Source organism: Octopus sinensis, linkage group LG19 (assembly GCF_006345805.1).
Source record: "Octopus sinensis linkage group LG19, ASM634580v1, whole genome shotgun sequence".
NCBI lineage: Eukaryota > Metazoa > Mollusca > Cephalopoda > Octopoda > Octopodidae > Octopus > Octopus sinensis.
This window is the reverse complement of record NC_043015.1, coordinates 33,840,337-33,867,760: the sequence shown is the minus strand read 5'-3', so window position 1 is coordinate 33,867,760 and position 27,424 is coordinate 33,840,337.

Below are 27,424 nucleotides of genomic sequence, written 5' to 3'. Positions count from 1 at the left end.
TCAGTTTGGCTGGAACAGAGGGATTTCTTTAAGGAGTTCTTGAACCTCTTCTTCGATGATCTTCTATCATGGTGACCAGAAAAGGGTTGACCATGGTCTTGGGAAGTCAAGGATCCTCTATTCTGGTAATGTGACCTGCCAAGCATAACTGTTTCTTCAGCAGAGTTGCTTCATTGCTGGTGACCTTCGCCAGCATCAAGGTTCTTCTAGAACCTCAATGTTAGAGCAAAAGTCACTCCAGTGGATGCTGAGCACCACCTTTAGTCAAAGAAGTCAACCTCAGGACTTATTTTTTGTAAGCCTAGTACTTATTCTTTTAGTGTCTTTTGGTGAACTGCTAAGTTAGGGGGACATAAACTCACCAATATTGGTTATCAACCAATGGTAGGGAACCCCCCCAGACACACAAATACATACATATATTATATATATATATATATATATATATATATATATATATATATATGTGTGTGTGTGTGTGTGTGTGTGTGTGTGTGTGTGTGTGTGTGTGTGTTTGTGTATGTGTCTGTGTATATATATGACAGGCTTCTTTCAGTTTCCGTCTACCACATCCACTCACAAGGCTTTGGTCGGCCTGAGGCTATAACAGAAAACACTTGCCCAAGGTGCCATGCAGTTGAACTAAACCCGGAACCATGTGGTTGGGAAGCAAGCTTCTTACCACACAGCCACTCCTCTGCTTTATATAATCTTTGTCTTGCAAGTTCCTTGGTGACCCTGCCAGTGCTGGTGCCAAGTAAAAAGCATCCAGTCCATGCTATGAAGTGGTTGGCATTTGGAAGGGCATTCTATACTTAAGAGATGAGGAATTATGTACATTATTTACATTATTTACATTTGATGGATATTTGTCCTCATCTTGTTTGTTGCTAACACAACGTTTCGGCAGAAGTCTGGTGCAGGCTCCTGCCAGGCCAGCGCCTTCCAAACCATACAACCCATGCCAGCATGGAGGGCAGATGCTGAACAGTGATGATGATGATGATGATATACATATATACATACACACACACACACACACACATCTATATTTACATTGATACATACATATATATACATCAAAGAAGGAAGCTGTTACTATTTCCATTGACATTGTCAAAGAAACAAAGAACAAAGCTGAAGAATTGGTGGAAAACAAAAAAACCTCAGACAGCTTCATATGAAGTTATGTTATCATGTGTGTGTGCGTGTGTGTGTGGATACATAGGTATAGATATTTGCATGTGTCTATATATGTGTGTACATTTGTGTGTGTGTGCAGTGGGGAGGGTTTGTGTGTTTGTTCAATTGTTATTTGAAGATCTGTTTTCAAGAAAAGAGAAATAAATATAATTCTCCCATTAATGCCACACCCATCATTATGACCACCATCCCTACCATGACTACCCCCAAACACCACCATTACCATTACCAGCACTACCACCACCAGCACTACCACCACTACCACTACCCCCCATTTTAACTATATTTCCTGTCATTCCCTGTTCCAAAGTATTAAACCGCCTGATTTAATAAAGAGTTGGGTTGACTGTGTGGATGGGATGATACAGCTCAAGTACATGAGGACAGTTTGGTAAATATTGTCAATTCTTCTGCGTCACAATTAACAGAATGAATATTTTATTTGTCAGACAACTTCCAACAATAGAAGTGGTTCTTCATTGCTCTAAAACTACAACACAACAACAACAACAATACACTTTTGTGTGACATTTGTCTTTGATCAAATTTATTTTGGCTGAAGTTGTTTACAAAGCTGACTTCCAAGATTCTCTCTCCGTTCAGTGGAATCTCTAATGATAACTGACGTCCAGCATGCTTACAGCCACCGAGAATCACAGAGACACTGTTTCCTCACCCCCCCCCCCATACAGCCTCTGCCCGTGTCTCTTTCAAGTAGCTTGTTGAATGCCTCCTTCTCTTGTCATCCAAAGTGTTTCAACTCTGGAATGGAGTTATCTTCTGTCTTTAACTTGTTTCTGTCAATGGACTGTGGCCATGCTGGGGCACTGCCTTGAATCAATCCCAGTATTTATATCTTTTAAGCCTGCTACTTATTCTATCAGTCTCTTGTGTTGAACCACTAAGTTATAGGGACATAGACAAGCCAACACCTGTTAGCAGGCAATTGTAGGAGGCAAATACAAACATAAAAACACATACACATAGATAGATAGATTCATCATCATCATCATCATCATCATAATTTAACATCCGTTTTCCATGCTGGCTTGGATTGGATGGTTTGACAGGAGCCGGCAAGTCAGAGGACTGTGCACACTGCTTTGGCATGGTTTCTATAGTTGGATGCCCTTCCTAAATGCCAACCACTTGTATGGGTACATTTTATGTGGCACCAGCAGCAATGAGGTCACCAAATAATTTACAAAACAAGACCCCCCCCAACTGAGTGGGTGGGTAGTATTGAGAAAGATCTTTTTGAACTGGATGACAGGTTAGAGTATGAGGGACAGAACTATATGAGCTGGCAGAAGCGTTAGCGCGCCGGGCGAAATGCGTAGCCGTATTTTGTCTGCCGTTACGTTCTGAGTTCAAATTCCGCCGGGGTCGACTTTGCCTTTCATCCTTTCGGGGTCGATAAATTAAGTACCAGTTACGCACTGGGGTCGCTGTAATTGACTTAATCCGTTCGTCTGGCCTTGTTTGTCCCCTCTGTGTGGAGCCCCTTGTGGGCAATAGAGAAATATATATATACATATCTATATTGTTCTTAAATGAGAATGTTGTTGACAGTGACTTCGAAGTTTCAACCAGCAAATTCACACTCTTCTACAGTGAAAAACAAGTTCTCAGCCTACTGTTTTCACCAGTTGCCCTGAGAGATAAATGAGAAACAATTGACCTTTTGATCTTTCTCAAGGCTTTCTTGTGGTCAAAACTTATATAGTGAAGAATTCCCATTGTTCTCAATGACTGAATTTAATTAGAAAACTTATAAATACACAAGCAAATTTCAGTTGACCTCTTTTGGTCATCCAGCGTCTGGCAAAGAAGCAAGCTTTCTTGCTGTGCATTGCAAATGTAGACTTCTTAACATTTCTATCTGCCTACCTTCCTTTTATTCTGTCTTTCTCCCTGGCACTCACAGACATGGAACTACTATCCTACACAATGAGCCAAGAAACCAGAGACCAAATACTTCACTGCATCTGTGCATGTGCAAGAAGCTCAACAAAGTTGCATGTGTCTTTTATATCGCAATGAATTGCATTATCAGCATCTTCAACATTGCAGCAACTTAACAATTGAAATATAATAAATGGCCAAATTGATAATCAAGCAACAATTGTTCTTTGTTCATTTCTCTGATGCCTCATCACATTAAACTTCATCGTTACATTTGGTGACCGCTGACTAAGGAATAACAACCTTCTATTCAAAATACTTCTGTTCAACCCAATAGCCATCTTCTCAAACAAATACTGCAAAATTCATTAGACCGCACTCAACAGAATTAGAACCTTCATAAGAAATTACCATTAAATTTCATCATTTCAGATATATATATATATATATACAGGGTGCAATGGGTAAATTGTTGCCATTTTATATTTCTAATTTTCATGCATGCACATTGTATGTGTTTGATTTTGTTGATTACACAGTACAGTAGGGTCAGTCGGGCACCGTCTGCGAGAAAACAGCACCATGATGCAATTCGCTTAGCTCTGCTAGAAATTTGAAAATGACATGCTGTACTCTTTGGCATTTATGCTGGAAGCTCCAATATGAACATTTCAGAGTGTTTGGGTGTCAATTTGAGGACAGTGAACTATGAAGACATGTACCAAACATGTTAACATCATGGTGTTTGGAGGGATCACTAGTGATGGCGATGTTATGCCTCCATTCATCTTCCCACACAGCCTCAGACTCAATATGGAGGCCTACATCAAATGCCTGGAGGCGGTAGTGCTCTCCTGGGTCAACAAGGTGGCTACTGGAAGAACCTATGTCTGGCAACAGGACTCTGCACCCTGCTGCACAAGCAGAAGAACCCAGTCATGGCTGTCAGACAATTTCTGCAATCACATTACCCTTAACATATGGCCACATAACTCCCCACACTGCAAGCCCCTTGATTATTATGTGTGTGGCACAGCTGTGCAAGAGACCAACAAAACTCCTTGCAACACCAAAGATGAACTGAAGGCAAGAATTATGGCATCATTCACCAACTTAAACGAAGAGACCATCCAGAAGTGAAGGATATCACATTGATGCCTCCTCTTCCTTCCTCTACATTAACCTCCCCTGCCTATTTCTTCTCTAAAACTACAACACAGCTTATAATAAAGCGACGTTTGTCTTTGATCAAAGGGATTTGGATTGGAGTTGTTTACAAAGTTATTATGAAATATCCTCTCATCACAAGGAACATCTTCCTCTTTAGGCATACAATGGAATAATGTGGTGTGAGTGGAAGTGGGAGTGAGTAGATAAGAAAGGAAGTGGGGGGAGGGGGTGAAGGACAGTATGAAAGAGTGAGTGAAACATCAAATGAATGAATTATTAACAAGACGAGGGAGAAAGTGAGGCAAAGGAAGAGAAAGAGGAGGAGGAGGAGGAGGAGGAGGAGGAGAGAGACAGGGACAGACAGACAGACAAAATTGAAAGGAAGCAGTTGATTCAAAAAGATGAAAGTTTCATCTTTAATGAAAGGAAGCTGGAAATATATTGACCTGATCTTAATATTTGGAAGATATTCAATGTTGACTATGTTAGGGGTAGATACACCCGGGTGTATGATACAGTGACTGGTTCAATTACTGTGCCAGATCAATGATTATTTACATAACCACTTAGCAAGCAAGCAAGCAAACATCCAAACATCCATCCATCCATCCACCCATCCACCCATCCACCCATCCACCCATCCATCCATCCACCCATCCAAACATCCATCCATCCATCCATCCATCCACCCATACATGTATACATATGAGAGAAAGAGAAAATGGAATTCACAAGATTCTGTACTAACCACAATGATCATTTCAGCCCATCTTGCATTGGTCCTAGCGGGTGGGATACTATACAACTGGCTAAGGTGCATCCTTCAGGGCAGATGTGCCTTGCCTGGTAGACAGTGAAAACATTTTAAATGTATATCCGAATTACATATGCAAACATACATACATATACATGTGTGTGTGTGTGTGTGTGTGCGCGTGCACAAACATGCATATATGTATAATGTACTGTTCTATGATGGTAAGATCAACAAGAAGTGTACTCCATCTGGTGAGAGATAAATATTATTTAATAGACACAATACATGTTCTTATGTGCTACTAATAGTTTTATATGTTGAGAAATACCTCAGACATAATCATCAGACACAAACCACATGTCTTAATGAACTAAAAATTAAATGAGAGAAGAAGCACAAAAAGTTGAGAAGGAAGAACATAGAAGATGTGGAAGGTTAAAAAACAGAAAATGAAAACTGGTAAACACAAAAGTAAAATTTAAAAGTAAATTATATATATATAATAAGTGGAGGTGAGGCTGCACCTATTAGATGTGATTGAAAAGTTCACTTTCCAACAAATCTCTATCTTTTATTTTTGGGCACTTAGACTGCGGCCATGCTGGGGCACTGCCTTGAAGAATTTTTAGTCAAATGAATCAACTTTTATTTTTCAAAGCTTCTTCTTGGTTGATGAAAGCCAAGTACAATAGTCTGTTTTGGACCAGATACTTCTCACTAGGTAAATGGCACCTGTGGCACAAAAACCAAATTGCATCTCATCTAGTTTGATTTTATTCCTAATCAATTGAGGACATGCATAAGTTAGCAAGGAATGAAGCCAGTATGCTCTGATGGATGTGTAATGTCAGTGTGCATACTCGACAGAGTGTAAGTGCCCTGACAGAAAGGTTGGACCTAAGACGCATCAGATGTGGTGTGCAAGAGAGACGACTATGTTGGTATGGTCATGTGGTGAGAATGGATGAGGATAGCTGTGTGAAAAAGTGCCACACCCTAGCAGTTGAGGGAACCTGTGGAAAAGGTAGGTCCAGGAAGACCTGGGACAAGGTGGTAAAGCACGACCTTCGAACATTAGGTCTCACCGAGGAAATGACTAGTGACCGAGACCTTTGGAAGTATGCTGTACTTGAGAAGACCTGGCAAGGCAAGTGAGACCATAACCCGTGACCTATGCCAGGGGCGTAACCAGCCCACTTATCCATACCTTTCCTTCATTGGACACTAAACTCTGCTTGCGAAAATCTGTTGAGGCAAGTGAAATCGAAATCGGAATCAAATTCGATGACTGGCATCTGTGCTGATGGAGCGCTAAGAGCACCATCCGAATGTGATCGTTGCCAGAGCAGCTGATTGGCTTCCATGCTGGTGGCATGTAAAAGCACCCACTACACTCTCGGAGTAGTTGGCGTTAGGAAGGACATCCAGTTGTAGAAACTCTGCTAGATCAGATTGGAGCCTAGTGCAGCCATCTGGTTTGCCAGTCCCCAGTGAAATCATCCAACCCATGCTAGCATGGAAAGCAGACATTAAACGATGATGATGATGATATATAGTGTGTAAATTGTGGTTTAGAGCGATAGCTCTATTGTTCAGAGTTAGCGGTATTTCAATATCCTTCAGTATTTTATTTATATTTTACCTTTAAATGTCTAAACTTGCTTGCCCTTTATTATCAACATTATTTTTAGTAATGTTAGTGATATTTATTTAAATTTGTATATATATATATATATAAACAAACAATGGCTAGCAGACAGAGATGTGGGTCCCCCCCCCCCCAGCTGATTTAGCAAATAATGTTCTGTTCTATGTTTTACGCCTGATTATCTTGTTTTTATTGTGGCACACTTTGTCATATCCCTTATTTATTTCCCTACAAATAGTTGTACTTTTAAAGTCTTAATTCATCCATTTATACATTTAGCCCCCTACCCCACCTCTTTCCCATCACATCCTATAAATTGTCTGTTGCAACCCATTCTGTTGTTTTGTAAATCCTCTTGAGAATGTTTTACATTTTTCTGTATCTCTTCCAACCTTTGTGGCTAATAAATAAAAGAAACCATCACCATCATCATCATTATTGCATTCCCTTTTGTATTTCCAATTTATGTCTTGTAGGGTCAGGTCAAAACTATGAGCCTGAGGCTTGATAGGGAAATGTCACTTGATTGACAGCATTCTCTATACTATGCTGGCTTCTTCCCCCTTCCCCACCAGAGAACACCCCCACCCCACCCCGTAGAGCAGCCTTCTGGACTACATAGATATTAAAGTTGCCCAGGATACAGTACTCTTTTACTTGTTTCAGTCATTTGACTGCAGCCATGCTGGAGCACCACCTTTAGTTGAGCAAATCGACCCCAGGACTTATTCTTTGGAAGCTTAGTACTTATTCCATTTGTCTCTTTTGCCGAACCGCAAAGTTACAGGAATGTAAACACACCAGCATCGGTTGTCAAGCGATGCTGGGTGGGGGGGGGGGACCAAAAACAGACATGCAAACATACTCATACACATACATATATATACATATATACTACAGTCTTCTTTCATTTTCCGTCTGCCAAATCCACTCACAAGACTTTGGTCGGCCCGAGGCTAAAGTAGAAGGCACTTGCCCAAGGTGCCACGCAGTGGGAATGAACCCAGAACCATGTGGTTCATAAGCAAGCTACTTACCACACAGCCACTCCTGCGCCAGTAGTTGAACTTCTACATGAATCCTAGAGCTTTCATAGCCACTGCTATTATTTCACTCTTTATCTTTTTTATCTTTTACTTCAGTCATTAGAGTGTGGCCATGATGGGGCACCACTTTGAGGAATTTTAGTTGAACAAATTGACCCCAGCACATATTTTTTAAAGCCTGGTACTTATTTTATCAGTCTCTTTTGCTGAACCACTAAATTACAGGGGATGTAAACACACCAACACTGGTTATCAAGTGGTGGTGAAGGACAAACATAGGGACAAACACACACATCACACACACTCACACACACACACATATATTATGGGTTTCTTTCAGTTTCAGTCTATCAAATCCACTCACAAAGCTTTGGTCAGCCTGAACCTGTAGTAGAAGACACTTGCCCAAGGTACCATGTAATGGGAGTGAACCCAGAACCATGTGGTTGAGAAGCAAGCTTCATACCACAAAGCCACACCTGTGCCATACCTGCTCTATATTCCATATCCTATTGGTTTCAGTCTCCATGTCTTTGTACTTGCTAATATTTGACTTATTCTTCATTCTTCCCCATGAAATGTCAGGTGATGAAAGATCTCCACCTAGCATAACTGCAAGCCCTCTCACAAACCTGCTCTCAAGATAAGCCCAAAGTCGCCAGATCCTCCTCCACTGTTTTCAAACGGGTCTTGACAGAACCATCTTTCTTTCAATATCACACTCTCACTTCCCCTCAAAAGAGTCCCACATTTATCTCCTTCTAGTCATGTGTAGCCCATAGCCAAGCAACTTCCACTCTCTCAACATGCTGCTATCCCAGAGGTCATTCAGTCCAGCCCTTTTCCTGACTTCTTCAATCACAATGTGGTCACACCAAGAAATTCTTAATATGGTTCTAAACCAATGTCTGTGGAAGCTTTTCTAAAGCAAGTCTTGTATTAAATATTGTAATTCTTTGCAGGAATAATTTCTCAGTTTCTACAACATTAATGACAGAATCAATAATATTAATACAGAGAGGTAATACTTATCTCCACTTAAATATGAATGATCTGTGAGAACAAACTTTGCTGTGGTTGATACCACGAGAGAAACTCTCATATTGGCTTCAGGGGCAAAATGCACACTATAATTATTATCGTAACCAGTTATCATTTTCATTCAGCATAATTTCACTTTCAAAAATTACTTTAAGCATTTCTTAAATTTTTTTTTCTTAATTATCTTATCTACTTATACGTCATTAACCTGTATTGTCCCAGGGAATTTGTCTGCTTATTTTCAAAGGCGTGGTTTTAAAAGAATTATTTATCTCTATACAATACCTTTCTAATCTATTATTATTAGGTGTATATTTTCTACTTCAATCATTGCAATCATGTTTATACTATCTTTATGTTAAGCTTATCGTATTTTTATTAATTTTCATGACAGACTTATCCATTATCATCTCGGTTATTATATTTGTTTTCCTACATAAAGTATCTATTCTATAATTTAATTCATCCTCGCTCCGCATTCCTATTCTAAGTTGGTGACTCTTATCTTTTATAACAAGTTGTTTATTTAACCATATATTTTCTATTGTTGTGCGTACACAAGAATATAGGAAATCATTTAACTCACTTCTATCACTGGATATTGATATGCAATGGTGCTGAACTCCCCTTTGTGCATTTGCATTATTTATAGTGTTCCTTTATTTAAATTTGTATTTAAGTGTGGGCTTTCTAATTGTCATTATTAATATTTATCGATTTATTAAGATATCTATTATTCTTAATTAACAAAACAATGTAAATTTCAGTAAACTGTTGCATTTAGAAAACAATACAGCTATTGTATGTTGTTCATAATTATGATTCTTTGCAATACACAAGATAAAACACTTGACTAAGGGGCTAAAATCAAATAAATTGATCCTCATTTGATATCTGGTATTAATATTATTAACTCTAGAATGATGAAATACTTAGCTGGAACTCTGAATGTAAAAGAATGCAATTATATACTGCGCAATATTTTTTCAGCTTCTTCTATTTGCCATTCCATCGCCTGAATAATTTCAGATTTAGAAACAAAACAAGCAGTTTTGAAGGATACCACCAACCCCCAGTATTTATCTAATACTTTATTTAAACAACTCCTGAGGAGTGAGTCATGAGTTGACTCCAGCAGGATTTGAGCTCAGCATATAATGAGCCAGAAGACATACTGCAAGGTATTTTGTCCAACACTCTGATTCTGGCAATGTAGCACATATGGAAGAGAAGAGAAGGAACACATCTGATTGGCAAAGCACACAATACAAAACCCTTAAAAAGAGATAGCCATTCACTGAGCAGATTTCATTGAGTACTGCTGTGATCCAACCTGTGAAAACAGAACTGAAACCAGCTGCTTTGAAGACAGCAGCCAAGTGGTGATGGTTGACCTTATCAAGAGCTTTTCCCTGATCTGTGTATGTGTGTGTGCATGTGTATGCATGCATACTTGACAACAAAGATCAGATAACTGTAAAATTTATGTCCACTAAACAGTAACTAACAAAGTTGATCGCATGCAGAGCAAAGGTTGAAGCAAACAGCAATGATCTCCCTAAAGCATAAATTGGGACAACGTAACTCACATTCAAAAACTGTTATTACAAGCATAAACATTCGTTTGTCAGCCCTGAAAGAAAATGTGCTACAGCTTTGTCAAAGTTTATATGGCTTTTGCATGAGACAAGTCATCATGAATTCAAAATGACCTGGTCTACTGTAGATAATGTGCAAGCATACAGGAATGCAGTGTGACCTTTGTTTGAGCAAAAAAAACTGAGAATTTTCTCTCAAGATGTCAATAATTTTACCAAAAGAACTGACCCCTTGTATGCACATGGCTAAGTATCTTTTATGCAAATACGCCCCTCTTTGAATTTTGTTCTTGTTCAGGAAAAAAAAGTCAGTTTTTAAAACGCTTTGTTTTATTGATATATACTTTAATATGTGTGGGTGCATGTCTATGTGTGAGCATATGTGTATAGACATATGTGTATAGCTATACTTCTATGTATATATGTATACATGGTTATATAATTTTGTGTATATATGTATGTATATGAGAGTACATATGTGTATCTGTATGCATTTGCACAGGCACATAGAAAATAAACATTCACATACACTCATTGTTTTTAAAAAGTTTGATTAAAAGTCTTGCTTATTTGGGAACATAAATTCGATGGAGCTTAAGGTGCCATGCAGTGGGATTGAATCTGGAACCATGATACACACACACACACACACATACACACACACACACGCATATATATATATATATATATATACATATATAGACGCATATATGAAATTTCTTTAACTCCCATGCTATATAGTAGCACCTTGAAGTAAATCAGAGTTTAGGGAGTATTTACAATTTATATACAAAATACATATTAGTTGCTTGAATAACAAAGTGAGTCTGGAAATGTGACAATTTCAAATTATGTTTGAAATTTCTTTAATTCACTGAAGTTGAAGATGGTCTTGAGAGAATAATGGACTTCACAATAGCATTGGGCCTTAAGTTACGGAAATAAACACTAATATTTAATTGTATTCTCCTACTTTTGGTCTCCAAATCCTTTCAGAGTCTATGTTGCCTTTCATTCCAACAAAATGATATCTGTAATAATCTCGGGTCAAATCATTGGATAATACACACATCACCTCTACACAAGCCTGTCGATGATAAACCTACCACATCCTTACCTGTCTATACCTCTCTAGAATATACACTCGGCCTCTATACATGTGAATGTATATTGAACAGTGATTGTTTTTGTCCAGTCTTTTTCTAATCTAATTACCATTTTACAAATTACCATTCTATCCTGTCCGTTTCTTAAATAATTCCTTGACAGAACTTTTCACACAGCTCCAGGCTACAGAGAACTTACAAGTAACACCTTGCACAAGAAAATGTATGTGACACTAATGGAGAAAAAAGAAAATTTCCATTAAAGAAAGCAAAAAATGTATTGAAATTACTTCTTCATAATTTCAAGAACATGCTAGCAGCACAAATATATATCATCATCATTTTAAATATATATATATATATATACACATACATACATATATATATATACATACATACACACACACACACATACATACATACATACATACATACATACATACATACATACATACAACAATCGCACAATGTCAAGACAAGAAGACACAGACATACACATACACACATGCATAGAAGTGTGAATGTGGTAAATGAATGTCATTTGTTTCCAGTATTCTCAGTATTCTGCAAAAACATGTCTGGGTCTGGCCATATCAGCTTGCCTGGAAATGGGCAATGGTTGGCAACAAGAAGGGCATCCAGATGTAGAAAATCTGCCTCAATAAACTCTGTCTGATCTATGCAAGCATGGAAGAGTGGACTTGAAAATGATGATGACAAGTATATTGTTGTTGAGAAAAAAAGGTAATATAGCGAGTCAGAACAAAAAAGATGGCACCAAATGGAGTGTCACTGTAATCTCTTATATCTCAAAGTGTTTTCATCAGAACAATCTCTCTACTACAAGTAGGCACTAAACTATATTTAATTTAGATACATACCAACGCAGTTTTTCAGTTTTCAACTATCTTTAGATAACACTTATTTACATAGTTATGCATTTACTTTCCTCTTGACTGGGTTCAAATTCATAACATTTTTTCCCCAGTTACAGAGAGGTGGAGTCCCACCCCCTTGTGGAATAGTTATAGTTCTAACAATAATGTATCTAAATCAATTTCAATTGCAGAGTGTTGGTGCTCAGACTATTTGTCCACCAACTCCAAGATATTTAAACCTATTCCAATTAATGGCTGCTCAAGTCAATTTAAGATAGAACTGATCTCATTGTAGTAAAGCTGATGAAATAAGATTGATAGTGTGAATAATTTAAGCTGTTCTCATAAACACATTGATATTCTTGAAGAAAAACCAGCTTTATTGCATTAACACCTTCATTTAGAGCTGACTTGTTCCAGTCGTTATTCTGTTAATGAACAAATCTAATCATCAACACCTGGGTATTTGTGCTTCAAGGAATCTCTAACTATTCTCAGTTATTCTTGTAAAGGCTTACTTCCTCTTCATGCTGAACTTAAGTGTCGGTCTTCATGTGATACCCTTTTAATGACTTCCTGTGACAGCTTGGCTGCAGAATAAAGGGCTGACAATGTTGCATACATTGGCTAACCAAATATGTAAGGGCCTTGAATATTTTAAAAGATGATAAGTGATTTGAAGAGTTGATAGATTATCAGACAATAATGCGAATAAGTAGAACCAACTGTACCTATCCTGCAACCAGCTATGCACTATGTCCATAAGACACATAATACTCAATGGCCCAGTCTACTTGTCTGTAAATATTGGGTCATCCCATAAATAATGTGGCTTTTTGTACTCCTTTTATTTTTCAAAATTAAAATAAACAAAGTACTTTTTTAATCCAAAATATACTCTCCTTCATTTTCTACACTGCTCTTCCATCTATTTGGTAGACTTGCAAGGCCCCTCTTCCATCTATTTGGTAGACTTGCAAGGCCCTTCTTCCATCTATTTGGTAGACTTGCAAGGCCCCTCTTCCAAAATTCATTTGGAGACTGCAAAATAAATGATAATCAGATGGGGGAATGTCTGGTGAATATGGCAGGTGGGGCATCATTTCTCATTGAAACTGCTCCAGCCTTTGGAATGTCATCCTCACTGCATGTGGCCAAGCGTTATCCTGATAGAACACTTTTTGTCTTGAAACCAAAGATGCTCATTTTTCTTCTAGTGCTGACTTAAGCCACACAAACTGCTCACAGTAGATCTCCTTTGTTTGCAGGGTATCCTTGTCAAGCTCTACATATCTTACAGGATGACGCTTGTCTTCTAGGCTGTAGTTTCCGGTTTGGACTTTCTGGCACCACTGTTGACACTGGTTTATGCTTATTGTCCAATCCCCATATACTGCATTAATATTCCTTGCACTTTCCATTGCATTGTTGCCTTTATTGAACTCATAAAACAAAATATGCCAAATATGCTCCTTTATCACTTTTATTATAGCTTTGAAAAACTTTTTAAATTGAACTGCACTCTTCAAAATTTTCACTAAGAATAAGTACAAGGTAAAATTATCACCTGCTTTTATAGCAAGTTGATGCAGGTAGTTTATCCCATTCCCCCTCCAGCTTTTAGTTCATGCAATTGAACAAAACCACCTTATTTATGAGATGACCCAATACATACCATAGAGTAAAATAGTTCAGTGTACTATCCCCTAACCAGGACATTATATTATGTTGAGTCTTAATTCCACCAGGGAAATATGGTCTAGAAGTGTTGTTAGAGTCGGTGGTCAGATATATATATATATATCTGAGCTTGCCATTACTATAACCTATGGCCTTTCACACCCAAGGGTGTGAAAGGCCAGACCTAAATAAACAACATTACCCTGCTATACATATATATATACATATATATATACATATATATATACATATATATATATATATATACATATATATATATATATATGTAAGTATGGCCTTTAACACCCAAAGGTGATGATTGAAGAGATTATGGTACTTAAATAGACTGGAACAACCAAGTATATTCAATATGTTGCTTCTGATACATTTAAAGACTATTTATGCATTTCATGTCTTCTGTGCTATTTATAAATAAAGTATTCTGCCATTTAAATATTGATAGTTCACTGAATAAAAACTATTTTTATATTTGATTTATTATTATAATGTCCAGCACATTCTCTTTTATTACTGATACAATGTTGCTGCTATAGTTGTTACTATATACAATACTAGACCTAAATAAACAACACTACACTGCTCTCTCTCTCTCTTTCTCTCTCTCTCTCTCTCTCTCTCTCTCTCTCTCTCTCTCTCTCTCTGTATGTATATATATATATATATATTTATATATATATGTATATATATATATATGAAGAGAGAGAGAGAGTGTGTGGGGGAGAAAGAAATATGCTTCTACAAACAATGCTCACACTGCTACATACATTATCATACTGTCATAAATCTTGGTTGTTGCTGATGTATACAACACTACACTTCTACAGCCAATGCAACTCTACTATATACAACACTGGCAGTGCTACATTGCTATATACAACACCACACTTATTTGACAATATTACACTTCTATATGCATTTTCTATTTTCAACTACTAAATCCATTCACAATGCAAGTTTTTTAACCACACAGTCTTACACCATGTACATACATACATACATACATATATATATATATATCTCATCATCATCATCATCATCATTTAACATCCATTTTCCATGCTGACATGGTTTGGATGGCTTGACAGGCACTGGTAAGGGCAGGGGCCACATCAGGTTCCAGAGTCTGTTTTCGTTTGATTTCTATGGCTCTATGCCCTTCCTAACGCCAACTATTCCAGAGTTTACTGGATGCTTTTTATGTGGCACCATCACCAGTGCTTTTCTTAGGTGCCACCAGCACTAGTGCCTTTTATGTGGCATCTTGGTTTTAGGATCTCAATTCTGTTGTGGTGCACATGTCTTCTCAATGACAGCAACACGCCACATTTCTCGGTCCTCTGTCATCTCCTTCATAAGGTTCAGCGTTTTGAGATCAGCCTTCAAAACCTCATCCCGTGTCTTCCTGGGTTTCCTCCTCCTATAACTTCCCTCCACTTTAAGTAATCAGCACTTCTTTATGCAACTGTCCTCATCCATCTACACCACGTGACCAAACCAGCACAGTATCCTCTCTTGCTCACTGCATATAATTCCTCTGATCCTCAACCCCTCCCTCAATACACCAATGCTCTGTTGCACATGTACACTGACATCGCACATCCAGTGAAGCATACAAGCTTCATTCCTTTCCAGTCTTCACACATCCTCCACCCAAATCTTCAGTGAGAATGGACTGAACTGAATTGTAACTAATCTGCACATCCTCTGATAACTCACGGATGGTGATTCGACAATTTTCCCCTCACAGCTGCATGCATATCTGTGATGTTTTTCTCAGTTCTGCTGGTTGTGTGTCTCCCAGAACGTTTGTCAATATCGATATTTTTTCAGTTATCTTGGAAAAGTCTGAACCACTCATACACTTGTGTGTTGCCCATACACTCCTCTCCATACACTTTCTGCAAATTTGCATCGGCTTCTGAGCAGGTATTGCCATAACAACTTTCTCTGTTATGGTTAATGTGATGATCACACACTACACCCCTTCCTTCCAAGCACTGCTGTAAACAGCAGAAGTGAGCTCGAATGTTAAAACTTTGTGTGCATGCCCAGCAGAGTTCAAGGTCAATCTGTGCCAAGTGGCTTTACTCTATGTACTTCAGCTTCTATACTAAGGCAATAGTCCTGATACTTATCAATCAGACCTTGTATATATGGGGAAACCCTAAATTGTGTGAAGTCATCTATATATCTTGGTAGTAAAGTGAATTCCTTTGCTGATGAAATTGTCAACTGTATTGCAAAGGCAACCAATGCATTTGGCAAACTGTCATTTCCTATGGAATGAAAGGGGCATGAAACTTGACACCAAAATACAGGTCTGTAAAGCTGCCGTTCTTACTACTCTCTTGTAAGGATCAGAATCGTGAACACCCTATAACGACACATTAACCTACTAGACATCTTCCACAAGGATTGTCTCAGGACAATCTGTGGTTATTCACTGAAAGACAGAGTTTCTAATGCCGACCTGTTTAGCAAGTGTAAGACTGGCAGAATCAAGAGTTTTCTCAGGCAGTCACAATTGTGCTGGGTTGACCATGGCATCAGAATGAGTGGCAAAAGAATACCCAAAGTCCTCATGTATAGCCAGCTTGATAGTGAGCACAGGAATGTTAGTTGACCATGTCTCAGATATAAGGACAAGCTGAAGAGTAACTTCTTAGCAGTGAAGAAGCCCAGAACACCTTGGAGCAAACAGCCTTGGAGCAAACTAAATGGAGATCATTTTGTCAAAATGGTAATAAAAACATGGTTGCAACCAGCATTAACAGGATTCAGGGTGCAAGGCAAAGGAGAAAAGCGACTGCAAATATTCTGCCTGCACTGACCTGTAATCCTTATACTTGGAGGATCAGTGGGCTTCTTTGCAAATTGTTGGCAGGACTTAAATGTCACAGTTGACATAAGCATTATGATTAACAAAGGAAGAAAGACTAGGTTGTCGGATGCTCAAACATCAAAACTGACAGGAGAATCCATCCTACAAATGACAGGCTTCTTTCAATTTCCATCTGCTAAATTCATTCACAAGGGTTTTGTTAGCCTGAGGCTGTAGTTGAAGACACTTGTCAAAGGTGCCACACAGTGGGACTGAACCTGGAACCATGTGGTTGGAAAGCAAGCTTCTTACCACACAGTATAATTTATTTTAATAGAATACTTTTCTGTTAGTAAATATGTTTTTTCTTACACACACACTTCATGGACTCATTTAATGCAGGGTAGGATTAAAAGTTTAAATAAGTTTTTGGTAGAATTTTGATTTATGCACCCCATATAACCCTTCATAACTTCTTTTATTTTGGGGAATTTTCAGAAAATTTTACAAATCTGTGTTCCACGCATGGGAATGCATATGATCATGAAAAATTTTTAATTTTTCAAATATTTTAAAAATGGGGAGAAAATTAGTGAAAAACACCAATACATGTCAAAGTGACAAGGAAGGCTACTGGTGGTGGTGAGATGTGCTAAAAATAACCACCAAATAGCCCTTAATTCACACAAAAAATTTTTTTTGTTTGTTTTTGTATAGTAGCATGAATTCCTGTGTATAGAACAAATACACAAAAATTTTATGAAAATTCCCTCAAACCAAAAAGTTATAATAGGATGCTTAAACCAGAATTCTGCTGCTAAATTTCCCTTAAATCACCTTTACGTCTGAAAATTATTTTCAAATTATAAACAGAAGCAAATTGCAGATTCAGACCACCCACAATTTAAAACTAGGATTTTAAAAATGCTTCGAGAATAAAATGAAATTTTAGAATTTTTAATGAAAAGGTTTTAAAAATTTCTCTATTGTTTTAAAATTACATTTCATTTTTTTTTTTATGAAGGAAGTGGAGATTGTGATGGTGATTGCCAATTTCCAATGTTTTATTTTAGCCTTCAAGGTTTCTCCCATCGTTCTTTTAAATGTGTAGAGCAACAAAAAAAAAAAGAAAAAATTGGTCAGAATCAGTACTGGGTTGGGGGATGGAGTGGGAAAACTTCATAAATTTTCAAAAAATCTTTTTCTTTTTAACTGGAAAGGCATTTCCAACTGTTTTTAAGTGCATAGTGCAAAAAAAAAAAAAAAAAAAAAGGACAGAATTGGTTTGGATGGTGGGGGGGGGGGGGGTTCATAAATTTTCAAAACTTATTTTCATAAAAAGCTTCCTCTCGTCCTTTACAAGGATATTTTGAAAAACAAATTTGAAAAACCCCGTCAAAGCAGAGCAAATCCAACTTATGTACATGTGCCATTCCAAAAGTCTGCTGAGGACAAAAAATTGGACAGAATCGGTCTGGATGGTGGAAGTGAGGATTCATAAATTTTTGAAAATTTTTTCATTGAAAGCTTTCCTACTGCCTCATTTGCAAGGGTGTGGTGAGGGACAAATTTAAAAAATCCCTTTCAAAGTGGAGAAAATCCGTCTTATGTGGGTGTGCCAAATCTGCCAAGGATTTTTGGAATAGCACACCCTCATACCAGTATTGTGAAAATTACTCAGCTGTGTATATATATATATATATATATATATATGAAGGAATGCAAAAAAGGGGACAACAAAACACCCAGACTGATGATACAAAAAAGGAACAAGAAAAAACAAGAATGGGTCATTCGGAGTTTTCTTTCCTCAGTCAAGTTCCAGATTATCTTTGCAATTTCAGCTGGTTATACCTGAGATTGCTCCAATCTGGCCGGCCCCAAGGAAAACTAAGCTATATATATATTTATGTATGCTGATTGCAATAATGTTTTTTATTACCATTTTGACACAACAATCTCCATATTGTTTGCTCCAAGGCTGTTCGCTCAAAGGTGTTGTGAGCTGTCTTCACTGCTAAGAAGTTACTCTTCAGCTTGTCCTTATATTTGAGCCATGGTCAACCAACGTTCCTCTGCCCACTATCAAGCTGGCTGTACATGAGGACATACATACAGTGGTGGTGGCGGCGGCGATGGTGAAGGGGAGGAGGAGGAGGTGGAGAAGAAGAGGAAGAAGGAAAAGAAGAGAAGAAGAGGAAGAGAAGAGAAGAAGAGGAAGAGAAGAAGAGGAAGAAGAAGAAAAAGAGGAAGAGGAAGAAGAAGAAGAAGAAGAAGAAAAGAAGAAGAAGAAGAGAAGAAGAAGAAGAACAACAACAACAACAACAACAACAACAGCAGCAGCAGCAGCAACAACAACAACAGCCACAAGTAGTAGTGTTATTTTTGGATCAGATTGCTACTGTGAACAGTGAGTTCCCTCCATTTAACTCCTCCACTGTTGAGGATTCAGTTAAGAAGATTAAAGGATTACAAATATTTCTTCTTATTACAGAATGATGGATTAAGTAGTTGGACCAGATTGATGGAGGATAATTACTGAAACTACATAATGTAGAAAACTGAAAAAGTTATACACTAATACATTAATAATATATGAATAATTCATCAGTAACTTAATTAGTAAGATAATTAGTTATATTGATAGTATTACAGTAATAATATATCACTTGTTATTAGCAATATGTATGGAAAATCGAGAGTTATTTCAAAAGCTAAAAGATTTTTGAAAGTTTCTATAGAACCATGAAATGCATAATTTCTTTCGAAATTGTATTTGTTTTTAAAGCTTTTGATTTTTGGGATGAAGTCTTATGTGAGAACATCTTTGAAAATTATATTTTTTATTATATATATATCGTCTCTTCTTACTTGAGTGGTGTTATCTATATTCTTATATCGTTATGTCACAAGGTGAACTGTATGTAAAAAAGGGCTGCAAAGAGTTGTCCCTGACAAAATATTGATTCCCCTCTGTTTACCTTTCCTTTATGAATACTTTATCAAAATTACTAAAAATATGTTAAGTGAATAATGTATACAGCAGTTGCTTTAAACAATCGTAACTATGGAATGAAATAAAAAATATTACCTATTATTCTGCAATGATATTGTTACTTTAACAATGCTATAAATAAACCATAGTTTACTCACCTGAATTTAGGCAGCAAGCTGGCAAAATCGTTAGCACACCTGCCAAACTGCTTCGTGGCATTGCATATGATTTAATGTTCTGAGTTCAAATTTTGCTGAGGTCACTTTTGTCTTTCATTCTTTTGGAGGTCAATAAAATAAGTACCAGTTAAACACCAGCATTGATGTAACTGACTAGCCCCCCCCTCCTCAAAACTGCTGGCCTTGGGCCAAAATTTTAAATCAGCATGATCTCTACTCCAGTGCTACTCAAAGTGGTGGTCCATGGACCAGTGCTGGTCTGCAAGCCATCAGCTGCCGGTACCTGGTGAGTTTCCGGAAAAGAAAGAAACATTATAAAATGCTTATGTAATAAGACTGAGGGTCGATTTGTTCAACTAAAACCCTTCATGGTGGTGCCCCAGCATGGCCGCAATCAAATGACTGAAACAAGTAAAAGATAATAGATGCTGGCTTGGCACTTCCAGTATTATCAAATATATAATGGTTCACAAATGGATAAATTTTTTTTATCTTTGATATTCATCACTAGACCTGCCATATTTCCACATATATCGAAGAATGAAAATTGCTTATTTTCACTTTATTTATCGAGACGACCAATTCGAAACAATAGAGAAATCCAATAAAAATCTATAATGTGGACATTTTCTGACTTATTGATTTTCATTCTCCCTTAAATCTAAAAATGATATTAGGATTCCATGGATGCTTTTTTGTTGGGGTGATGAGGACCACCTATTCCTCCAACAGAAAACTGATTACCTGCACAGTGACTTTATTTAAAGTAAAGAAGAACTGCATAACATCAACTTTGCTCTCTTGTCTTTGACCATCTCCAATCAAATAGCAAGAATTGAATATCTTCTTGCCTCACCTTGCTCTCTGTACTCCACGGTGTGTTACTGCAGCTTCTGACTTCTCCATTGAACGATGAAGGTTTCTTCTGCAGAGTCCATTGGATCCAGTCTTCATATGCTCAGGTAGAAAGACTCTAATTCACCTGTAGTTTCATACCCATCACCTAGCTTTACCTGGTTTAATCAACCAGTGTGGCTGCTGTTGCTTGCAAACAGCTACCTGGACCCACAGGTTTATATACTCTTTTAAATGTAGTCTGTGTTGACAATTCTACTGGGAAAATAACTAGCTGATGCTAAATGAATGTTTTTAAAGATTCTCTCTCATTCCTCATGAATTTCTTGCCATTTCTTGCTCTTGTAGAACTAATTTGCTTTTCTCGCTCATAACTTTTATCACTTTGTTTTTATTCTGCTTTTTGTGTTTGTATCAATCATTGTTAATTGCTGTTTTATTCTGCACGATATGTTACAAATCTCCTTCTCTCCGCTTCCAAGTTGTCAGGCAACTCAAGAAAAACAATGCAAAATTGGTCTCATGTACATTTCTCATCTCAATAACTCTGCTATGCTCTCCAAAATATCAATTTTTCCTTTTTCCCTAATACACAGTACAATATGCACATGGCAATAAAAGCACACATAGGTTACAACAACAACAATATATACAACAGCACACTAGAACAACAACACACACTAAGACAGCAACACATGCAATAACAACAAACACCTGTATTATATATTGATCTTGGTTGATTCTGATAATTTTCAGCTTTATATATTTTCCCTTTATTTAAACCATTTTCATAATTATTGGAATCAAATTTGCATATCTTGTAATAAAAGTTACATGGTTTCTTTTTTAATATTTCATCTCTTTGTTGGATCTACCATTTTGATTTGTGTTGCAACTCATTTTGCTTTCCTCACTTGTTTCTATCTTTTTGTATATTTTTTTTTGTCATTGTTATAATTGAAAAGCAGGACAAATAGAATGACAGACTTATGTGCTTTATATATGACATACAGCAATGTACACTTTATCATACAAAATATGAACGTGTTGGAGTTGAGTGAGATGTGTGCAAATACGAGAAAAAAGTTTATAAGGCAAACAGCAAAGTCTTGAGCTAACTAGAATGAATTAATACTTCAGAAAACTATAATACAATAGCAGAGATAAATGACAATGAATATATATAAAAAGGAAAGTTATGACTGCAGTTGAAATAGATTGCATGTGTTGAAAGAAAATTGTGGTTTTCATGGTATCAAGACTAGTACATGTCATGTGTGTTTGTGTGTGTTTGTGAGTTTTATTACAAAATGTGATGCAAAGAACTGAACAGATATTTATCTTTTATATAATATATATATACATGCAATATTACATAAAATTTGGATGTAACTATATATTTGTGTGTGTCTGTGTATAAGTGTGTGTGTGTGTATATGTGAGTGTTGGCATGTGATAAAAAAAATTTAAACAATAGAGAACTCAATACAAAAAAAAAGCCACGTCCCAGAATTTGATTTAGAATGATTGGATTACCAATTCGTTTCATAACAACAGTCAGTTTCACTATCTTTTCAGTTCATCAGGTGATGATATATAAATCCACCTTTAATCAATGAATTTTGAAATAATAAAAGAGAAGGAAGTTCATTTTAAATCAGTGATTTTCATCCAGGGTCCATATGACCCGGTGTGGAGGGGGGCATGTTAGACTTTTGGGGGTCAATGCAAGTAAAATAGCAAATTGGTGACCCCTAACGATATTTTAAGGGTCCATGAAAAAATGTGACTAAGAATGTATTTATTGCAAGAAACAGTTCAGTTCAACCGATTCGAGTTAATGTGTGAAAAACAAAATAGTAATTTTGAAAGAAGTTTCTGTAAAGCTAGTTATTAAAATCAAATGGATGGGTAGGGGTACCAGAAGAGAATAGTAATCAAAGGGCTCCATAGGTAAAAAAAAATTGTTGAGAAATACTGCTTAAAATATTTCTTGAATTATCCACAACACATTTATAAGGAAATCTAAGTTGTTACACATCACAACTTATGATCTGGTAGTTAGTACCACACTTTCACTAATGCTGGTTGTTTTAGGTGATTTTTGTAGTCATAAGAAGTGAAGGTGTGTGGTTTAGTGGTTAGAGTATTCGACTTATGATCAGAAGGTCATGAGTTCAATTCCCAGTGACATGTTGTGTCCTTGAGTAAGACGCTTTGTTCCATTTTGCTCCAGTCCACTCAGCCGACAAAAATGAGTAGTACCTGTATCTCAGAAGGCCAACTTGTTAAACTATGTGTCATACTGAATCTCCCTGAAAGCTACATTAAGGCTACATGTGTTCATGGAGGGTTCAACCAATTATATGTTAATTTCATGAACAAGCTGTTCCGTTGATCAGATCAACTGGAAGCCTCATCATTGTAATCAATGGAGTGCCAGTTAGTTTGTCATAATCAAACATAGATGCCTTCTTGGTCCTCCCTTTCTTGACCCAAGGGAACACTGAGCATGTGAGAGCTGGAGGAGAAAGGGGGATGCACCAGCAGTTGGCTGGCACCCATTCCTGCTATGTAGACTGGAGCAAAATGAAATGTGGCTTGCTCTTGGACACAACACATCTAGACAGGAACCGAATCCACAACATTATGAGGGTGAACCCAACACTCTTACTTCTAAATTCTATGTGTATATATGGCTTCTATGTCTGCATATGATGTATGTAATTGTGTGTATGTGTGATTGTGCTTGTGTGTGTGTGTGTGTGCACATCTTTGCACATACACACACGTCATTTGTTGCCATAACTTTCCCACCATCCTTTTGTCCCAAATATCTGAAATCCATGATCCATAATAAAAATGAATCCATAATTAATATAAAAACACAAGACGCAGTTTTAAATCCTGCTAAAGTATCGGATACCAGCTTTATCTTTTAACTTTTACTTGATCCAGTTATTAGGCTGTGGCCACGCTGGGGCACCGCCTAGAGGAATTTTAATCTAATGAATCAACTCCAGTACTTATTTTCTTTAAGCTTGGTACTCATTCAATCAGTCTCTTTTGCTGAACCACTAAGTTACGAGGACATAAACACACCAACATTGGTTGTCAAGTGGTGGTGGAGAACAAACACAGACACAAACATAGATCTGTAGATCCTTTGTGAAAGTGGCCAACAAAGAAAAGATTATTATTATTATTATTTATTCTTTATGAATTGTGTAACTCTTCCTTTCATTTGCATAGAAGAGCATGTGTGTGTATGTGTGTGTAAACTGGAGTGTGTGTTTACACACACACACACACTATAGACGGTTCTCTACAAAATAAGAATTGATAAGTAAATATGACAGTTGTTGGTTTTGCAAAAGCAATATATTCTGCATCTTTGACTGGGTCAAGTGATGTTACTAACCTGTCCCCTACCACCGTCACTAACACCAACACCACCACCAACAACAACAACATCACCATCGCAACCATCAACAACATAAATTCTACCACTACTACTACAATGATCATCATCAACATCACCACAGCCACCACAAATAACATTACAGTCACTGCAATCACCACTGCCAACACCAACATGACCACCACAGTCAGACCACCACCATCACCATCAATACCATCTCTATCATTACTGTGACCACCACTGCACCACATACATATTAGATTCGTACTATTGCGACCTCTACACTAACCGCTCCACCACCACTGCTATCATTATTGCTATCATCATAACCATTGCTACAGATAGTAGCGCAAGCGTGGCTGTGTGATAAGAAGCTTTCTTCTCAACCACATGGTTCTAGGTTCAGTCCCACTGTGTGGTACCTTGGGCAAATGTCCTCTACTATAGCCTCAAGCCGACCAAAACCTTGTGAGTGGAGTTGGTAGATGGAAACTGAAGGAAGCCCATCGTATATATATATGCACAAAACTCTTGGACCTATTGTTAAATATTAATATTAAAATAATATACAGATACTCATATTTTGAGTTCTATTTCTCCTGTACAACATAACTATATATATATATATATATATATATATATATATATAGCGTGCAGTGAATGAACTGTCATCTAAATTATGCAAAAATGAAAATAACACTGACATCTCATTTTAACAGATATATTTACCAAATTTACATTGAAATATCTTGAAATACTAAAGAGCAAATCTCTTCAATAAAATCGCCATTGGCTCCAACCATGGCCTCCAGACAACTTTGGAATCTCCTGCCAATCTTATAGATGGTCTCCTTGTTTAAGTTGGTGAATGCTGCCATTATCCTTGCCTTCAGTTCATCTTTGGTGTTGCAAGGAGTTTTGTTGGTCTCTCGCTCAACTGCACCCCACATATAATAATCAAGGGGGTTGCAGTCTGAGGAGTTAGGTGGCCAGATGTTAGGGGTGATGTGGCCACAGAAATTGTCTGCCAGCCATGACTCAGTTGTCCTGCTTGTGTGGCATGGTGCAGAGTCCTGTTGCCAGACATAAGGTCTTCTAGCAACCACCCCGTTGACCCAGAGCAGCACTACCTCCTCCAGGCACTTGATGTAGGCCTCTGTGTTGAGTCTGAGGCTGTGTGGGAAGATGAATGGAGACATAATGTCACCATCACTAGTGATCACTCCAAACACCATGATGTTGACTGGATGTTTGGTTTTTATCACTCTTGGTACATATCCTCAGATTGACACCCAAACACTCTGAAATGTTCAAATTGGATCCTGCAGTATGTCGTTTCCAAATCTCTGGCAGAGTGAATTGCGTCATGATGCTGGTCTTCTCACAGACGGTGCTCAACTGACCCTACCGTACTATGTAGTCGACAAAGTCAAAAACAAACAATGCGCATGCTTGAAATTAAGATTATAAAATGGTGACAATTTACCCATCGCACACTCTGTATGTATGTATGTATGTATGTATGTATGTATGCATGCATGCATGTATATATGTATGTGTCTCTTTGTGCCTTTGTTCCCCCGCTACTGCTTGACAACCAGTGTTGGTTTGTTTACGTCCCCGTAACATCTGCGGTTTGTCAGAAGGTCTCGATGGAATAAGTATTAGGCTTCAAAAAAAGTCCTGGAGTCGATTTGTTCAACTGAAACCCTTCAGGGCGGTGCCCCAGCATGGCCAGTGTCTAATTATTGAAACAAGCAAAAGATAATACCTCAAATGCTCTCAACCAAAACAGCTATTACAAACTGCAACCCACACCACAATCATCCGCACCCCAACCACCACCATATCACAGCTATGGTTACACTACAAATGCTACTACTACTACTACTACAAGCACTACCACTACCACCATTTTTACCCTCGCTACATCAGCACCACATAATCACCAACACCACCGCTATCACCATGGCCATAACAACTACTGTTACCACCACTACTACCACCACTACCATCCCAGTGACCAGCAACAACACTACCACTACCGCCAGCAACACCAGCAACAATAGTGGCAAATACAGCCGTCAGTCACCAAGTCACCAACCGTCAGGTGTGACAAGGCAACGACCTGTTGGATTTTCAACAACACAACTTGGGGGCTTTTTTCTCACACTTGATATTTCCTCTCGAAGCCTATTTTTGTTTTTACTTCGTGTAGGACCGTTGCCGTTAATTAATAAATACATACAGAGCTATATATATATACATACATATTTATACATAGATGAGTGTATGTGTGTGTATGTGTGTGTGTCTGTGTGTGTGTGTCTGTAGGTATGTATGTATATGGTTGTGGAACATTTCTAAATATGACTGCTATAAATAAATACAAAAGACAAGATGTATGTATGGGTATATATCTATCTATCTATCTATCTATCTATCTATATATATATATACATACATACATACATATATATATATATATATATATATACACCTACATACATACATATAAATACACACACACACACACAAATAGATAGAGTGATAGATACATGCATACAGACTCTTTCTCTTTTTCGTCTCTCTATAATAAATATGCATACATACATACATTCTTATATACATATCATCATCATCATCATCATCGTTTAGCGTCCGTTTTCCATGCTAGCATGGGTTGGACGGTTCTACTGGGGTCTGTGAAGCCAGAAGGCTTCATCAGGCCCAGTCAAATCTGGCAGTGTTTCTACGGCTGGATGCCCTTCCTAACACCAACCACTCCGTGAGTGTAGTGGGTGCTTTTTACATGCCACCCGCACAGGTGCCAGACAGAGCTAGCAAACGGCCACGAACGGATGGTGCTTTTTATGTGCCACTGGCACAAGGGCCAGGCGAGGCTGGCAATGGACACGAAACGGGGCGGTGCTGGCAACGGTCGCGAAACGGAAGGTTCTCTGACATGCCACCGGCACTGGTAACACATTTGCAATTTCCATTGATCGATTTCCATTTCTGATCCTCACTTGCCTCAACGGGTCTTCACAAGTAGAGTATCGACATGCCACCGGCACTGGTAACACATCCGCAATTTCCA